The sequence below is a fragment of the Amphimedon queenslandica genome, unplaced genomic scaffold, assembly GCF_000090795.2.
Source record: "Amphimedon queenslandica unplaced genomic scaffold, v1.1 AMPQUscaffold_12421, whole genome shotgun sequence".
In the NCBI taxonomy this organism is placed as follows: Eukaryota; Metazoa; Porifera; class Demospongiae; order Haplosclerida; family Niphatidae; genus Amphimedon; species Amphimedon queenslandica.
In genome coordinates, this window is record NW_003547342.1 from 4845 (window position 1) to 10454 (window position 5610).

General features: G+C 36.0%; 1 protein-coding gene and 1 long non-coding RNA gene across 2 annotated transcripts in view; both read left to right on the forward strand.

Annotated features, from left to right (window-relative positions):
• The first annotated feature begins 4405 nt into the window (after nt 1-4405).
• On the forward strand, nt 4406-5329 carry LOC109587853 (uncharacterized). The gene is made up of 3 exons (XR_002187830.1): nt 4406-4448; nt 5171-5246; nt 5317-5329. It is a non-coding gene; the product is annotated as an uncharacterized LOC109587853 (long non-coding RNA).
• Nucleotides 5330-5423: 94 nt separating this feature from the next.
• LOC109587856 (uncharacterized) overlaps nt 5424-5610 on the forward strand; it is a 4385-nt gene continuing 4198 nt past the window's right edge. The window contains exons 1-2 of the mRNA XM_020004074.1: nt 5424-5458; nt 5509-5548. The gene's annotated coding sequence lies outside the window, so the exon portion shown is untranslated. The remainder of the gene's footprint in view (nt 5459-5508; nt 5549-5610) is intronic.

Below are 5610 nucleotides of genomic sequence, written 5' to 3' on the forward strand. Positions count from 1 at the left end.
GGAATTTTAAATTACACTTGGAAATTCTGGAATTCTAGAATCTCGTAGACGAATCTGTTTAGTTGCGGACCCCTCGGGCCAGACATAGGGCAATAACTGTTTAACAATATGCAATAGTAATACTAATGTATGTGATAATGGTGCATTGACATTTCAGTATGCATACATGTACATGTAACTATACTACCGTACGGTTGGTAATATTCGAGGGTCCAAAATTTCGTGTTTTCAGTCTCCAAAATGTCCTTAGAAGCTAATATTCGTGGGTACAAATATTCGTGGGTGGTAGTAAGCAAACTTCTTTTCACTTGGATCTGCTGGACTAGCTTCCAACACATGGCTTATGGTGGAATATGGAGTAACAGACAAAAACTCTGGCTCCTCCCTTTTTACGTAACAAAATGGAGGCATTTTCCTGCAAGCTGAGCAAAATCAGAGTGAAATTATCATTGTATATAGCTTTAAAAGAGCTGTGGTTATCAGCCATCCCATTTTGTTATTGTAAGAACAATGAATATAACCTTTTGGTTATGAATATAATTATAAGGCCACTTTGATGGTAGGGCCCAGGCCCCCTCAGGCCCTACCTCAGCTACGCCACTGGCTCCTCCACTGGCTTGAAAATAGTAGTTAGAGCTCTGCATGGCCCGTTAATTAGCTTTTATGTGTGGGTGGGTAGGAGTTAAAATTTCGTGGATAAAAATAAACCACGAAATTAACGAAAATTAATACCCCACGAAATTTACCAACCGTACGGTATTATTATTATTATCATTATTACTATTTAATTATTGTTGTACAAATGTTATGTAATGATCATTATTCATGTATTATTATTGTTATTATATTACCAGTATTATTATTATTGTTGTTATTATTTTTATTGTTACTTTACATGTATGCATTTTATCCTTATTGTGGCCAAAGTCCTCTTTGCATGAACCTAGTGCGGTTGCCATTCTTACATTACTGAGATACGTGTGCTGTTCTTTTATACACTCAGTTGTGTTCCATTTCTATATCTGGTTACTATACAGTTCAGATCCCAGTTCCCAATATTACAGTATATAATAGTAACATGCATCATGCATGTACATGTGGTACAGTAAATCAGTAATAGTAATTAAAATTAATTGCAATTATAATTATCTTAGTGATGTTTTACATGACAAGAAAAAAGCCATTCCTTCTATTGTCATGAAATCTGTGATAAGCAAAAATCTATTTGCTACTTTTAAGAAATGGCCATAACTTGAAAACTGACTTTAAGTTAAAATCAGCTCAAACTTTCTGCATAACACATGGACATCAATGTGTATCAAAAAATGTAATAAAAATTTGAGGTTATTTTGAATTCATTTTTCTGAAAAAACCATGAGATAATAATAAGCCTTAGCTTTTTTCAAAAATTGGATTATTTTTTAATATGCTCATAACTCAAAAATTATTTGTTGGAAACAACTCAAACTTTCTTCATACCAGTGTTTTTCTTCAAGTTACAAAGACAACTGAAATCTCAAAACAATTATGCTATACATTTTGTTATTGTCAATAAATGGAAACAAAACAACAAACTGAAAGTAACAAGGGCACGTAGGGCAGGATCATCAGCAAAATACACACACTTTTAATTGCAAATGTTTGAAAATTTTTACCAGGCTAACATTTTTGTTCATTTACTTTATTAATTGCACAGTAAAAATTTTATAACAACAATCATTTGCTTTTGAAGAAATTAGATTATTATTATTATTATTATAAGAAACAATAACAGCAAAACAAGAAAACCAAAACAAAACCAAAATAAACAAAGCAAGACCAAGTTAAGGTAGTCCATCCATTATTATTATTATTATTATTATTATTATTATTATTATTATTATTATTATTATTATTATTATTATTATTATTATTATTATTATTATGAGAGAAAAGGGCAACAAAAAGAGAGGGAATATATAGAAAGGAGGAGAGGGAGAACGCGAGAGAAAGACAAAAAGAAAACAAAATAAACAAAAGTTAAATAGACCCATCCACCTCAGGAGGGAGGAGTGGAGATCTGCAGAGCCACATGAGCATTAGCTCGCCAAAGCACTACCGAAAGCTTCTGGAAAAGGTGCTGAGTGATCAACCCTGGAGCAGTACCTCGACGAGAAGCCAGATAATGTCCAATAGTTCTGATGGTGGACTTGGCACTGAGACTCCAGCCACCCACACCTCAACAGCAAGAGGCAAGAAGGAGACCCCCACCCGCTTACAGTCCTCAAAGTGAACGATATTTTTGCGTTCCTCTGCATACAGTAAGGCTGAACCTTGGGAAATAGCAGCCTGGGAGACCCTCTGAGGTTGAAGGGAGGAGATGACAGTTACATCCATGGCCGCTGGTTTGCCTTGAGACCAATTAGGCAGGTAAAGGTCAGCAGGACGAGAATAGGACCCAGGCACAATCGAAGGGACCTCCCTACGGGGAGACAGAGCTGCAGCTTGAGCAGCAGTAAATAGAACATCCCTAAGAGTGTTGTGCCTGAGAATCCTGTCCCCGTTCCCACCACAAGCCACCGAATGGTCTCCAAGGGAATCACAGGCTCTGGTGTAGAGGGGACAAACAATGTCAGAACTAAAAAGAGTGATACCTAGCCAATACCTCAGACAAGTCTTAAACTCTAAGTCAAGGAAATGTAAACCTAAGCTGGGCGAAGGCAAGGCAAGGAGCCAGTCTCCTGCATGCATGAGGGATACTAGACGAGAGGGAGAGAGCACGAAAACGAGGACCAGTGGCAGAGGAGAGAAGCTTGTCATAAAGAAGAGAATCAATGGCTCGAGATAAGGACTTTTGGTTGATAACAAGATTGATCATTGAAGTCTTCAAAAGAGTTGATAGGGGAATGACCTGAAATGGAACAAAAGACTGTGAAAGCAGAGGAGACATAAGATGGAGGAATAGAGTGATTAGAGTGAGACTTGACCAGATCTGTACAAGCATGAACTGAACTAAGAAACATGGCAGAAGCATGGTGACCAGCCTGCCTGAGACCAAGGCCTCCTAATCGAACAGGGAGAGAGGCTTTGAGGTGAGACCATTCTGAAACAGGCCCCCCAACTAGATCAGAAAGAGCACGGTGCAAGAGATCATCAAAGGCCTTGGTGATGGGTGGAAGCAATTATTATTATTATCATCATCATTATTATTACTTTATCATTATCTACTAAATTATTAGTGATCTTCATGTTAGCACTGGAGGTCAGCATTCCCACTATTACTAGTCAAAAAGGGGGATGGGTCTGGCTACGCGAATAGGCTACATTCCCACAATGTGTGTTTGATCATTGGCAGCTATTGCCTGGTGATCCTTTGGACAGCAAGACAATAGCTGTAGATCTATCTGTTGTAGTGGAAACAAAGGATTTAGCGGCTAGCTAGTTGAAACTTATCAAGAACTTGGATAAACCCTTTTTGAAAATAATATTTTTTGCTGCATTATATATAATGGCTTGTGCAGACTGCAGAGCCATGAAAGACTATAGAGAAGTCAAAATTATTAGTACAAAGACTAACCAGGCAACCAAGCAACACGTTGCCAAAAATAGAACAACACCCTTTCTATTCTTAGCAACATGTTCCGGCTCGGCAACAAGTTGCCTAGTGTATTTTTGTAGCAAGGTACACAAGGCCTTAGCCTACTAAATGATCTCCTTTGTGCTTTACAGATTGTTTACATAGTCAATTCGCAGCTGCTTCACTGTTTACACATAGATAATAATTTAATTTAATTTAATTTAATTGTAATTTTACAGAATGCGTAGAACAATAAAAAATAAGTACAGTACAGAGAGAAAGAGAGGACAGAGGAAGCATCCTGAAGGGTTACCAACAAGAACTGCTGGCACCCGGAAAACAGAAGAAACAAAAGAAAAGAGAAAATAAGATAAATAGATAAATAAATGAACAGATAAAATATAAGAATTAATAATCAACAAAAAAATGAATGAATGGATAGTGATAAATAGATAATGAGTAGATTGTGATAAATAATATGTAAGTAAATAAATAATTAACAAATACAAAAAATGAGAATTAATATACAGCAGATAAAATCAAATCTGATAAAATGAAATAGAATAAAAAATAAAAACAAATGAATAAGTAAAATCAGTGATCGGAGATGAGTTCAGAAGGGAAAGAAATGAGTAGCTCAGCCAGTAAATTTAATTATAGCAGCCACAGGGGGGAATGCCTTGTTCCCAGCACTAACTGGGGACAGTATAATGAAGTAAATATTATTGATTACTTTAAGTAATTATTTACTCCATTAGATACGGTAGCCTAGGTACAAAGTTTACATTACTCCACAAAAATTGCCCCCTGGCCCCCTACATCCACCAATGCTAATATCGGTCAAGAAGACGGCGCACAAGAAGAGAGTACCTTGAAAAGCAACTTAACTTAAGTAAGTTAAACCAGCATACTAATAAAGTCCAGTGATGCGGTCTAATAAGGAGTTCATGAGCGTGATAAGTAGATTATAATAGACCTAGATCTATCTGCCTTCCTTTCCGTTTATCTACCAGCCTTTTGATTATACATAATGTAAGCGTCTAAGCGAAACTATTGTGCTGACACTGCCATATGGTTTGTTCACTGAAATCAAACCGGCGGTATAGCAAGGCCAAACTTAAAAGTCCTTTTGCTGTTACTATGTAGCCCTAAAAGTAATTTTTTTAAATGTAGTAGTAAACTGCCACAAGTGTACGTGTACATTATCAAGAATAGATTGCACCATGAGCCCCTACTTCATCAATGCATTGAAATAGAAAGTCTCATTCTGGTTATTTCCGTATTTTATTTTTAGTTATGAATAAATAACTAACAATGACTACTCAAAATAATACCATATAGTGGGAAGTTTTGGAGGGAATTAAATTTGGCAAATTTGGCATTTTGATAGCCATTCGCCAAAATAAAACCCACCATTTTGAGCCATTATTCCCATGCTCAATGGCACATGGCCACCAATTCGCCAAATTAAAATCTGCCAATCACCAAAATTTAGCAATTTGCCAAATTTTAGTCCCTCCAAAATTTCCCGCTATACGGTAACTACTCAAGTAAAATAAGGAAATAACTAGAATGTGACATTCTATTTCTACGCGGTGATTAGCCATTTAAAAGGCAACTCACTAATAACATTAGGTTACTCTATTTGATTGATAAAGCCAAAGATAAAGCAATGGCACATGATAAGAGGGTGAGTTACTTACTATGAAGTTATTTTTAGTTTCATTTTGATCAAAATTTTCTTTCCTGGATAACAATAGAGACCATTCACAGTAAGCTTGCATATAATCATGTCAATGTAATCATGATTATCTATTTCATAGGCTGTAAGTGATTGTATTAGTGATTGTATTAATAATTAATTTTTTTGCATCATTGTTACACTAGCCAATATTTAGTTTGGTAAGTCATCTTCTTTTATTTTTTATCATTATAATTTTTATTACTACTAGTATCGGCAAAAAGAACAAACCAAACCACAATCCAGAATAGGTAAAGCTTCTAAAGGGCAATGCACACGGGCAAATTAACTTATGCGTACAACAGGAAGTGCT